At 40.0% G+C, this 12867-nt stretch overlaps 1 protein-coding gene across 8 annotated transcripts in view; it reads left to right on the forward strand.

The window, feature by feature from the left end:
- Nucleotides 1-12867, forward strand: part of FAM110B (family with sequence similarity 110 member B) — a 114997-nt gene that overhangs the window by 48637 nt on the left and 53493 nt on the right. For 2 of the 8 annotated variants that reach the window (XM_069004794.1, XM_069004792.1), the window contains exon 1: nt 3294-3408. The exons of the other annotated variants lie outside the window; for them this stretch is intronic. The gene's annotated coding sequence lies outside the window, so the exon portion shown is untranslated. Of the gene's footprint in view, nt 1-3293; nt 3409-12867 lie in introns of those variants that run through there. 8 annotated transcript variants of the gene reach the window in all.

Raw genomic sequence — 12867 nt, forward strand, 5'->3', positions numbered from 1 at the left:
ATCTGCTTTGGACCATATGGTTTCAGAGAATTTTAATTGAAATTCTTCTGTCAAGGAACTGAGCTGGAGAAAGCCTAACTTGCTTATAATTGCTAAAAATTTTGTAGAGACCTTCTGTTTCCATGCAGAGGAGCAGGAACTTGTAGCTTAGCACATGCAGGTACCTTGTGCCAGGGACAGTCTTTTGCTTTCGATGAAAGTCTTCCAAATACTGGTCAACTTGTGTACCTTTCACAATTTGTTCATTTCCAACAGAGACTTGCTGGAGTCTCTTGTGACTGTGTCCTCATGAAACCTGTGTTCTCTGGGATTTGATGAGTCTCTTGTGACTGTGTCCTTATTAAACCTCTCTTGGCTTCTCTTGCTGGCACATCTATAGATGGCTGTATCCTGTCACAGGTCCAGTGCATGGTCCAGGTGCTCATGTGCCATCACCACAGGTGGCAGGGCAGGCTGGTGGAGCTCTGCTTTGTCCTCAGTTGGAGTTTCAGCCATATGCCATTGCCAAATAGGGGTTCTTGTGAATGACCACTGGCTCTAACATTTGCCCCGCTGTGCAGTTCCCCATACCTTATTGACCCAGCATATTGTGATGATGGTTAAAAGCTAGTGTAAACATTGAGATAGACATTGACACTGCTGGCTGATCTGCTAAGCTAAGCACAGAGGTTTAGTGAGTATTGATTATGTTGCAGAGACAAATAGGTGTTTCTTGAAATTCACCTTTGCAGCTGTTTATGGGTCCTTCAACTACAGCTGCTGCCATGAGGTTTTAAAAAAGAAAGCAACTCCTGGAATAAACACCCTGCTGCAACGGTATGTTGAGAGTGTGCTGCCAGGGCAGCCCTTGCTGGGGATGTGGGTTGAACGTGCCCTTGGAGCCAGCAGCTCTGTGGGAGGAGGCAGGAGGCTGGCTGCTGGGGAGCCGTGCTGGAACTGAGCAGGGTGAAGCAGCAAGGGCTTGGGGAGCTGCTGGGCAGAGGGGGGACACGTAGGCTTAGCAGCTTGCATGGGAGGGAGCCGAAACTGAGAGTCGCGTAGCAGCTGAGGTCTGGTTAATTCCTGTTGCAGTTTTCTTGGTCATTTTTTCACATGTCATACATGCCTTGGTGGTTTGTGAATGTGGATTAGATTAGAAGAATGATTTAAGTTCTTTGATTTTATTTTTTGTGTTCATGCATCTTTTGTTTTGCTTAGCAAATGTGAGCATTCCCAATAGCTGGATCAGAGAACTAAGGTTAAGACTTTTATTGGTCTTATTCCCCTGTTGCTACCTTTGGCAAAATGTTAGAAAAACAACATTGTGGATCTGATCATCAAATCATTGTGCATCTTTTTCACATGCCTCTTGAACTATTCCAATTAATTTTTTAACCACTGTATAACTGCCTCTCCTGACTTTTTTCATTAAATATATAGTTTCCTGGTTTCAAGCAGTATGGCTGAGAAACTTGGAATATTCCACAGTATTTTGTAGAAGAATTTATAAAAATCGATGAGCTTCTTAGATGATGTAATCTAAAAAAAAGACTTAATAAAACAGCCTCCTTCTTTTATTGCAACACAAAACTTAATGTTGACTGAACATTGAATCAAGGAGCAAAATGTCACTCTTTCTGCATTTCTTTTTTATTTCTAGCCATGTGTAGCTTTGAGAATATTAGTCTTACAGAGATGAAGTCTACTTCTAGCACAGAGCAACTCTTTATGAGCAATTTCCACTGGCAGATTAAGAAAGCTGTGACATAGCTATTTACATATTTCCAGTAAATATGGTCTTGCACTGTTACCACATTGAGGTCTTGTTCCGTGAGTAAAATTTTATAAAGTAGCAAATACAATTTTTTTACTGAAGTAAGTACAATATGCTAAAAATGTTTATAGACAGCCTTTAATATCATGCTCTTGGACTGTGCCTGATACTGTATGGTGCTGGTGATAAGAGAATTAGGGAAAATGCCAGTGTGGGCACAGTGGAACTCATTATTGCAGTGGGGTTCAGGATCTTGTTAGTGTAATGTTTATGGATATGGTTTATGTGTAACTTAGTGAAACATCTTAAAAATGCATTGTAGTTTGTATGTGCATAATGCTGTAGCACAAGAGACAGTTGTGTACTTCAATCTCGTCACTGATGTTTGAAAACCTTTTGATCAGTGTAGAGCTTAGGTGATTATATGAACCATGTGGGAACAGAAAACATCTGAAGAGTGTTTTTCTGTTTGTGCTAAACAGAGTGAGGATTAATTGAAATGTACTACCAAGGAAGACTAAACAACAAGTGTCTCTATCTTTTTTTCACTGTTATTTACCTGATGTAGAAGCTCCCAGCGTCTTTCAAATACACAATGTTCTCTTGGATCGTAACATTCCTTTGTTTAGTGGACTTACTTATAAAATAAGCGTAAGTAAGCATGTAGGACTTAGTTGTGTTAGTTCCCCATACATCTAAGTAGTCTTTGCTCATGGTATTTTCCAAATGACTGAAGTTGTTTTGCACAATGGCAAAAATTTCCTTGGCATTTGCACCCTAGCCTCGTGAAAGCTTAGTTAGGACTTTATGTGCCAATGCACACAGAAGCCCTCTGATCATCTGGGTGTCTGCCCACGGGTAAACTTAAAGGACAGACAGAGGGGGTCCTGTTGACTTCTGTAGGGCTACTGTGCACTGAAAGCATGTGTGTGGTGCCTCGCTGGTCTGAGGTCCACATTGTAGACTTGCAGTAGTGTGCAAAACCTGATCTGAAGTCTGCTGTGTGTGATGCTGGCGATGCATGGATTCAAAACAAGAATTCCTACAGGCAGAATAAACCTCTGCATTTTATTGTCTTCTTGAAATAGACCTAGCAAACTACAAGTGGTCAGCTTCTCAAAGGGCACACCTAAATATATCCTTGTTTCCAGAGACGGAGACAAACCCCCTCATAGGTGAATCGCTCGGAAAAACAACAACAACAACAACAACAGTACCGTAAAAACCCAAACAGGAATTTTATCCTGACACACCCAGACAAATAGCAGTCCCAAATGTTGATGCTGTGGGCTGAAAGGTGTGATGTGCCGGGCTCTGTTTCCGCGCGCGGTGCCTCAGCAGCCCTGTGCTCGGCGGAGGGCTATAATTAGATTAGCAGCCTGCTCAGCAGCGCTGCCAGCCTGCGAGCCTCAGCGAGCATGTGCTGGATTCTGCATGTGCCTCCCGCTTATTGGCGGCCGGGGTTGCTGCCTGCCGGTTTGATAGGTTTCCCCAGTAATCTTTATGCTGCATTACAGACATAGATACAGAGGTACTGCGTGCAGGCAATGGGAGAGGTGCTCAGCTTGTAGCGTAAAAGAAAGCCCACAGATGAAAGGCACTGGTCTTTGTTGCAAGGCATCAGTACTTAAGGACTGCTAGCTGGGAGCGGAGAGGTCAGTGAAGGAGTTTTACTTGGTGGTAATTACTTTCAGGTCTTTATCTCTCCGGTAAAACAGTCATGCATGAAATGAATACTGTTAATCATGTCATCTGTTTAATTTGATCTTGCTTTCATTAATATCATGTATACTCCAGTGGGAGAGCCATCAGATTACAAAACATATCATTAGAGTGGGTTCAGTTCAAAAATAGAGTGTATTTATATGAGAATATTGCTTTCATTTGAAATTTTGAGCCTGTGCATGGGAGTGATTTTACTGGTTGCCTTTTGTTATGCTAATGGCAATATTTCTTTTATTGGAATGTTTTCTGCCGAGCAATTGAATTAAAGCATTTATGACTATTAGCATATGAAGATAAATCTCCAAATAGTGATTAATTTAAAGAATAATTTTGTGAAGTATTCTTTAGTATGATTATAGCAATAACTATCTTGGTGGTTCTCTTGCAACAAGGTAGAGGGATGACGAGTAATATGCTATTGTTCTTTCAACAAAGATGCTGGAGCCTTCATGTTTGGGTGGATTCTTTGTTTCATCTACTGGGTTTTATTTTAAGTGGCTTTCAAAATGAAACTAAAGCTATTCAGCCTAGTAGATTTCAATATATCCTTTGCCTGCACATACATGTATTTTATACGTATTTATTGTTCTCAAAGGCTGAATTTTGGCCCAAAGCCTTGTTTATTGTGAGAACTGCCTCCAGCAGTAGAAACAAGATAGATATATATATATGCCAATCTTTTAATCAGCGGTTCTGAGACTATTATGGTATTTATCATAGCATCATACTCATTTAAGTTCTTTTCATACTTGACCTACGCATCAATTGATCACAACTTTTCCCATAAAAAGCATGCATATTTAATGAGAACGTTCTACAGTGAAAGCTGTTCAGAACAAAAGGAAGCAAGCATAAAGTATTAAAGAAAAGTCTCATAATGTAGTCATGACTCATTTGATGAGTTTTGAATATTAAGGCTGACTGGTGAGGCTTCAGAGTTAATGCCCTTGTCTGTGTCAGACTCCAGAGCCCACATGAACTTGTATATTAAGTCACCAGTCATCTGGCTGGCTGGCTGCCACCATGCGTCCGAGGTATGAGTAGATTGTCTCAGCCAGGATCAGAAAGGTGTTAGGAACAGGAGCTATTTTGGTATTAGTCTTCATTCTTCCCTCTGCACTTATCCTTGAAGAGGTTTTTTTTGTTGTATAAACCAAAGCAAAATTTAGGTTGTTCCCTTTTAAAGTATGTGGTGTGAAACTGTGTTACCTTCTGAGTAGATGCCCTTAAATGTGAGCATTTATTCAGTTATCAACTTTATGTGGCAGTGGGTACAACAAAAGCACATGCTTTATTATTTGTGATTGTATATTCAAACAGAAGAGTATTTGGGAGGTTTAATCACATCTGGAACATAACTGTTTGAAGTTTTGCTGGTGACTGAAACAGTTAACTTGGTATATATTTTAGTCAAGAGCAAGTTTTTTTCCATATTCCAGGAGTTGTTTTCAAAGTTGTTTTCTTTTAGGTAGACTTGGAAAACGCATTTTTGCATTGTGACAGTTAAGCCTGGACAGGGAGGACTCAGGATGTGAAGGCATGTTGTTCTTGAGCTGTTTCATATTCCCTCATTGTGCCAAGTTACCAGCCAAAAGTGTTTTAAAGATGCTCTGATTTATGCCTTCTGTCTTTTTTAACAGAGGCTCACCTTAAGTAATTTATCTATGTTTTTATAACCTTTTCAACAGCATCCCATGAAGGAGTAACTGAAATCAATGTTAGTAACAATGAAATGTAGATGGTAATATCCTCAGCTGAATCATGTTTATCATATCCAGACAATGGGTTTTCAAGAGAAGAGAGGCTGATATTTTCTACTCTATGTATTAGGCTATTCCTATTTGTAAGCAACATAAAGTATGTTGGGAAAATGCTGTAAAAGTTACCATATTTTTGGTGGTGGGTATAGGTAATATCACTGCCCACTGAAACTGAAATGCTGCACCAGCAGCTATTCAGGGGTGGATGTCTCTGCCTCCAGAAAGAGCTGTGATGATCTTTGCAAGCATCACAAGAAAACGTGACAATAGTGAAATTAGAACTGGTGACATTGTAATTTAACTTTGCAATATCTTAACAGCAAGGAATATGCTACTTTGTTATTGCTTCATTTTGTTACAACCTTATTTTTCTTCTTGGTAAGCTAAGAAAAAAAATTGAAGCAACAGTTTGTTGCTCCCTAAAAGGTTGACATCCTTTTTGCTATAAGCATATTTTAACTGTAACCAGTGTATTGCTCCAAGAAATTTAGCACACTTCAGATTATTATCAATGAGATTTTGTATTCAAGCTTTGTCAGTGAGTTTCTTCATGTAGAAATTTTTAATTATTCTTTTGTTAGGAGATGTATGCATAGCATATTTGTTATGTGCCTCTGTGAACTGTTCTCATTTCTGATGTGTTGCCCTGTAGTTAAATCTCCAAGTCCTTTGCCATGTGAAAAGGAACACTTAATGTTTCCTTCCCAACAGCAAGAGAGTATGTATGTGTATATACATATGTATGGTAAAGGCACAAAAGTATGTAGTGAAAATCAAGATCTCAAGTGTTTAATTTATATATGCATGTAAATATATATAAACACATATATATTTTCTACCACGTAACTCTAACGTATGTTTGTGTAGAAAATGCTTCCAATGTCATACCAGTATTCTCATCGTAATCCAATAAAAATACTCCTGGAAGAACAATGTTAGAAACACCAGATTTGGCTGCTGGCTGGAGATGGGATATATGCAGTAAACTGAGTGGCTGTAATAAACAGTGCTGCACTAGCTCTTCTCTATTAAGATATTATGTCTTTTTACTGCTATGCATATAAGTGAATTTTGCATTGCTTAAACCCTTACCAAGTCTAAAGGGGAAAGATGATACTTAAGGTTAACACATTTTTTTTGTAGCCTGTTAGCAATGAAAGAGATACTCCAGGAAAAGTCGTAGGGATTTAAAGTATTACCATGGTGTTTATTTTGCAGGATTTGTACTTACATGCCTTACAGTTTTTAAGTCAAGTAGCAGCAAGTGATATATGCGTAAAGGTATTAGAAGGAGAAGAGTGACACTGTGCCCTAAAGCTCCTTTTTGCTTTTCCTCTGTTTTTGGAACCAACTCCAGTTATTACTTTGCTGATGAAATGACTGTCTGCTTAAATGGTTGAGACATTCAATAGCCCATCTATAAATGCTTATTATAACACTTTGAGAGTTCACAGGAAATCAATAGCCTGTTTTGTGTATTTTTTTGAGTGAAGGTCATTTTATTCTTCAAATCTGAAGACTTTTGGGCTCGGTGGTGTGAAGGTGCAGGATGAGCCCTCTCGGTGGAGATTCCCTCTGTGGGCTCAGCACAGTGTGCATCAGCTTGGGAAGGCCTTGTTGTGACACTCTTCCCACACTGATGCAGCAGCACTGTTTAACGGGGTCCAAAATGTGACCATGTTCTCATATGCAGACAACTCTTGGTCCAGTTCAGAGACGTGTGTCCTCCCATGCCCTGGGACTGGGCACAGGAGAGCCAATGGCAGGGAATGTCTGCCCTGCCTTCCCCTTCTGCAGGGCTCTGCTTGCCTGGCATGAGTTATCCTGGGGACTAACCATGTGGATTTAGAAACTCCATGGATAAAATATGTCTAGCTTTGGGCAGTAGAGTGTCAGACATTTGCAATGTTAAGAATAGGGTTGTGTTTTATAGACCACAGAGTGAAAGTGGCTCTTTCTTGCAGTTCTCACAGTGGTATGGTGAATTAAAAGCAAAAATGATATTAATATCTTTTACATTTAATCTCCTGTTATGATTAATTTTAATTGTTCTTAAATGTATTACCTGCAGTATTAAGTGTGACTTGATAAATTAAATGTAGAATACAGCCAGCAAATAGTAATTCTGGATGCTATTGTCTGCATAATCCTGGTAATGAGATTCCTGTCTTAATTTCATATTGTCTTTCATGGATGTGCTTCAGCCACCTGCAGACACAAATATTTGCTGCATCTTTCCATGAAGCACCTGGAGTTTCCAGCCCAGATCCTCACTTTGTGCATGTGTCATTTTTAAACATTAATTGTCTGTTCCATAACAGATGTTATTTGGTTTTGTGCCCTATTGTGTAGCTGTTGCATACTTCTGTAGTATATTGGTTTATTAATCGAAACAATATTTATACATTGATGATGATCCCATGGCCATCTACTTACTTGGCTGCTTATCTGATGGGTATTGTAGAACATTGTAGAATTTTACTGTGTCATCCATACTTCCTGAATAAAAACCCCAATTAATGGCAAAGAAGGATATTAAATTCTTGCATTTCTTTTGAGAGATCTTAGCATTGTGCAAGTTGGTAGACTAAGCCAAAGGTTGTTCTACTTTCTGATTAGGAAGTCTGTAGAACAATTCTGTAGCAAAGTAGTGCAATGTGTCAGAGGAGTTGTATGGGTTATTAGTGCTGTTTAGCTGGAGAGAAATGTGAATAACTAGATTTGCAGTGGTATGCACATTGTCACAAGTTTGTGAATATTTGGCTCTTTCATCTATTTAGGGTCCTTTAGAGTCCATGGTTATAAGTGAGTTTTTTTAAGGTCTGGGTACTGGTTTTGTATATAGTATTACTGAAGGAGAGATGTTAATACAATGTGGTGTGTTGGCCTATAATACAAAAGCATAATATGATACAGTGCCTGTGCCAGAATGTTTCCTGCCTGTATAATCTAGGAGAAAAAGGCTAGAGTGGAAGGGAGAAACAGAGACAATAAAGATGAATTATCTTTTATGTGACCACAAACTGTGGAGTTGCAAGGTAGACTGAACAGTCTGTGCTTTAGGATTATAAACCATCACTGCAAATGTCTTTACAAAGAGTAAAAAATATAAGATCAGGGTAACTATTCCTGTCTATATAAGCACTTACAGTACAAACTTCCCAGGGTAAGGATGATTTCCTTCTGTCTCAATGTCATAATTGTCATTGGGTATTTTGGGCATTGCAGTCATCTGGAAATGAGTGTGCAGCTTTGTATTTCTACTGTGACATTACAACAGCCAGTCTGGTCAGAAGATGTATGAGGGACTTGATAAGTTATATTCCTTCCTCTTCCATTACTGTTACATCAGCCCTACTGTTCTGTGCCATGTGGTGTGCCCTATTTTCCTTTACCGTATTGTGGAGTGCAGAGGTTGCTATTTTGGCCCCTAGCCCTCCAGGGACTGGGTAAAGCCTGGCAGGGACTCTGCAATTGCTGTAAGTTTTCTGTTAAAGACAGGTACCATAGAGGGTGCAGCAGAAGAGGACCTTAGAATATGATGATGTCATTATCCTCCAGTGTTTTGGTGCTTCTTGTTTCTGTTCACCACAGTTTTCCTTTCCTTGCTGCCACCACCTTTCTAAATTTGTCTGCTCTATTTTCCCATTTAAATCTACTCTTCTTTTTTTCCCACTTTCTCCAATCCCTCTCTCTGCCCTTCAGTTTCTACCTGTCATACTACCTTAGGCTCTTTGAACTATTTGCAGCCACCTCCCCCTTTTTGGGAGGTGGATATCTGCGCTGGTTTCAGCTGGGGTAGTTGAATTTCCTCCCAGTGGCTGGTATGGGGCTGTGTTTTGGGTTTGTGCTGAACACAGTGATGATAATACAGAGATGTTTTCATTGTTGCTGAGCAGGGCTCACACACAGCCAAGGCCTTCTCTGCTTTTTGTGGTGCCACGCTGGTGAGGAGGCTGGGGGTGCATGGGAGGGTGGGAGGAGACAGAGCCAGGACAGGTGACCCCAGCTGACCAGAGGGATATTCCAGACCAGATGGCATCATGTTCAGTATGTAAAGTGGGTGGAAGAAGGAGGAAGGGTGGATGTTTGGAGTGATGATGTTTGTCTTCACAAGCCACTGTTACATGTGATGGGGCCCTGCTCTCTGGGAGTTGGCTGAACACCTGCCTGCCCATGGGAAGCAGAAAATTCCTTGTTTTGTTTTCCCTATTTAACTGTCTTTATCTCCACCCATGAGTTTTCTAGCTTTTACCCTTCCCATTTTCTCCCTGATCCTGCTCATTGGGGGAGTGAGCAAGTGGCTGTGTGGGGCTTGGCTGCTGACTGAAGTTAAACCACAACAATATCCAAAAATATAATTTATGCAGAGGTGCCCAAGGACAGCACACAGGTGAAGAATGTAAATTCTCTTACCAAAGATGCTTGATTTTTCAAAGTTATTACGTATTTATTTGTTGGAGCAAGATGTCCTTGACTCCTGCCTGGAAAGCTCATTCTGACAAATACAAATTGTACCCCTGACCTTTTCAAGTCTGACATATCTGCGTTTTTCCTCTCAGCCAGTTACCTCTTTACTGAAAGCAAGCATCTCCATTCATCTCCCTGTCATCTCTAGATCAGGCCTTTCTTGAGTGGTTTATGAGCTTTGCTGACCACTTTCTGCAAACAGGGCTCCTTTCCATCATGCCTTTATACAGGTACCTCACATCAGCCATGTTTCTGTAAGAGCTTGACCCAAGGAGCTGCTTCTGCTCCTCCTGCTCTTCGAAGATGTCTCAGACAGTTGTGGCACATTACTGACCTGAATTTTGACAGCTTCACTGGTGCCTGCAGGGCTCCAAGATGTGTGGGTACTTATCTGCCTTAGAGTCAGATTTATTTTGCTCTTCTTCTTTTGCTGGCACTTGGCACATTTGCCGCACTGGGTGCCTAAAGGATCCTGCCACAGGCTGTCCACTGGGAGGAGGTTTTTCAGACTGCCCTCACTAACTCCTTACAGAAAAACAGCCAAGCACATTATGCTCCTATCCTCTGCTAAAGTATACAGGATTTGGGTTCTTCATCTATAGTGTGACTTGATGAGGACTATGGTATGTGTAGAAAAACTGGGATGCTTCTTTACTGTCAACTCTGATTTTGAGCTCTCTTTAGAGACAGAGTTTTTGCAAGTATTTTCTCTTTCCTTATGCTACAAAACAACTTATACGTTCATATTTTATTTCAGCATGAAGTACTGGAGCCTAAATTTGCAACAAAAGCATGTCTGTAACTAACTCTTAAAACGTGCATCCATTCTTAGAAGACATTACAGATACTAAATCCATCTGGTGTTGAATTACCATTGATTCTTTATATCTACTCCTACTTCTGGCTTTGTGGAACATAGTCCTGGAAGCATTAGCATCCATGGGATACTACACAGAGCTTTTTTTTTTTTCCCCCCTGCTTTTCACTAAAATTAACTTCAGGGTATATAAATACCTGATTGTGGGGAGTAAAGAACATGAAGCCAGGCTCTTCTCCATGCTTTCCCATGATAGCACAGGAGGCAATGGGCACAAACTGAAATACAGGCAATTCCATTTAAAGGTAAGCAAATGCTTTTACTCTGAGGATTGTCAGACACTGGCACAGGTTGCCCTGAAAAGCTGTGAAGTCTTCGTCTTTGGAGATTTTCAGAACCAAACTGAGATGTGGTCCCGGGCAGCCTGCTCTACATGGCCCTGCTGTCAGCAAGGGGTTGGACTAGACTGGCTCTAGAAGTGCTTTCCAGCCTCATCTGTTCTGTGATTCTGTTACTAGAAGTCTCCAAATAGCAGACCAAGCAGGCCTTGCAACTCTAGGCATGTTGTTTTCTTAAATATTAATTCTGCTATCCAAACAGTTAACATTTTATTCCTGGGTATACCCTAGGTATGAAAGTATGCATGTATAGGTGTGTATGCACCCTCCTATTTCTGTCTCCACTGTAAACATACTTGAAAACTAGGACAAGCTGGAGAATATCAGAGATGGAAAAGGGAGGAGTAGAATGTTTTCATATATATATTTTAAATATCCTAATGCCATTTCATACAGGCCACATATGCTTTATGCAGCCATCGAGGGTTTTTTTTTTTCTTTTCCATAAATATGCTACACCTGTATAGTAAAACAAATGCTGGATAAAATTGCTTTAAAGAAAGCTTTATCCTTATTAGATGATTTCTCTTGGGCACTACTTATACATAATTGCATCTTTGTTCCGGTGCACATTGTGTGTAAGTGGGCACAAATTGTCCAGGAGGAGATCTGGAGGAGAGAAAAGAGAGAGCAAAAGGTTCTGGGTCAGAAGAGGGAGGTTCATTCTCAGCTAGACTCCTCTTTTTTAAAAAGGTAGCTCTAAATTAAGCAGTAAACATGTAAAAACTGGCTGGAGTTCATGTATCTATATAAAGTACTCAATAGTTTGGATTTTTCCAAATACTTTTTGGAGTCCTACATGGGCATAATTATGGCTTTGCTGGTACTCAGCCCTATTTCTGCAGCCCACAGCTGTCTGTCTGTCTTACGGTGTTCTCAAAAACTAGAAAGCTGGACAAGGCTGACTGCTAAAATGACATGTAGTCTCTTGGTGTATAGGTGATCCTCAGGGGTAGTGTTGGAGGAAGCTGTGAGCTTCCTTTGTAGCATGAATTGGATACTTTGTGGGGAAAAGGGGGGACACTTGCACAGTTCTTCATCATGTCCCATCAAAGCCGTGAATCTTGCCTTATAGCGTTAACGCATTTTCTTTCTCCTTTTCAACCCACATTAAAGTCAATTTCCCCTTCTTTAAATGATGACCGTGATTAGTATTATGTTGTTTGGGGTTGAAGAGATTTTCTTTGTTTATATCTTGGGCAAAATAAGTGACAGAGCATTCAGACTTGGGGTTTTATATATAAAGTTGAAAAAAACATTATCTTTGTTCCTATAATAATTTGGATTTTTATTTGTTTAAGTAAATGACAATGCCGTGTTCTCTCTTCTGATGCTTCATGGTCAAATATGGTGTGGGATTTAGTTTTTCCTGCTTGTTCACAGGTTTTGAAATAACTTCTTAAAAACTCCCTTGCAAAAATAACAGCAGTAATAATAAAATCTGTTTTGAAGATCAACGAAATCAGTATGTGGTTCGGAGAGCTTGCTTAGTTCCATGCTTAATACACCAGCTTCAATCACAGCCACTAGGAAGTTTGGAATTTTTTTTTTGCTGTTGAATTTTCCAAAATTAATCTGATAAACCCTTTAATCCTTATGAACTGTACCATTCATTTTAGTTTAGCAGTTATGCCTTTTACTCTTGAATGGATTACTTTCTTGGGTCAATGCAGTTGTCTTTTGAAAATCATTTAGAGGTATCCACTGGCAGTGAAGTTGTCTTGTCAGGTATCACAAACATGCAGAATGAATGGGTTTGCACTGACAGCTTCAGTCTCCCTTCCTTGCTTTTCTATACCTCCTTGCCTGTGTGTTTTTAATCATCCCTTCCTTTCTCTGTCCCCCATCCCCTTTTCTTCCCAAATCTATAAAATTTGCTGTGATTTTCAAATTCAAGGACTGTTAGGCCATCTGAAGCAAGAAGAAAAAGTCTTGTTCATATTT

This window comes from Aphelocoma coerulescens, chromosome 2, assembly GCF_041296385.1.
Source record: "Aphelocoma coerulescens isolate FSJ_1873_10779 chromosome 2, UR_Acoe_1.0, whole genome shotgun sequence".
Classification (NCBI taxonomy): domain Eukaryota; kingdom Metazoa; phylum Chordata; class Aves; order Passeriformes; family Corvidae; genus Aphelocoma; species Aphelocoma coerulescens.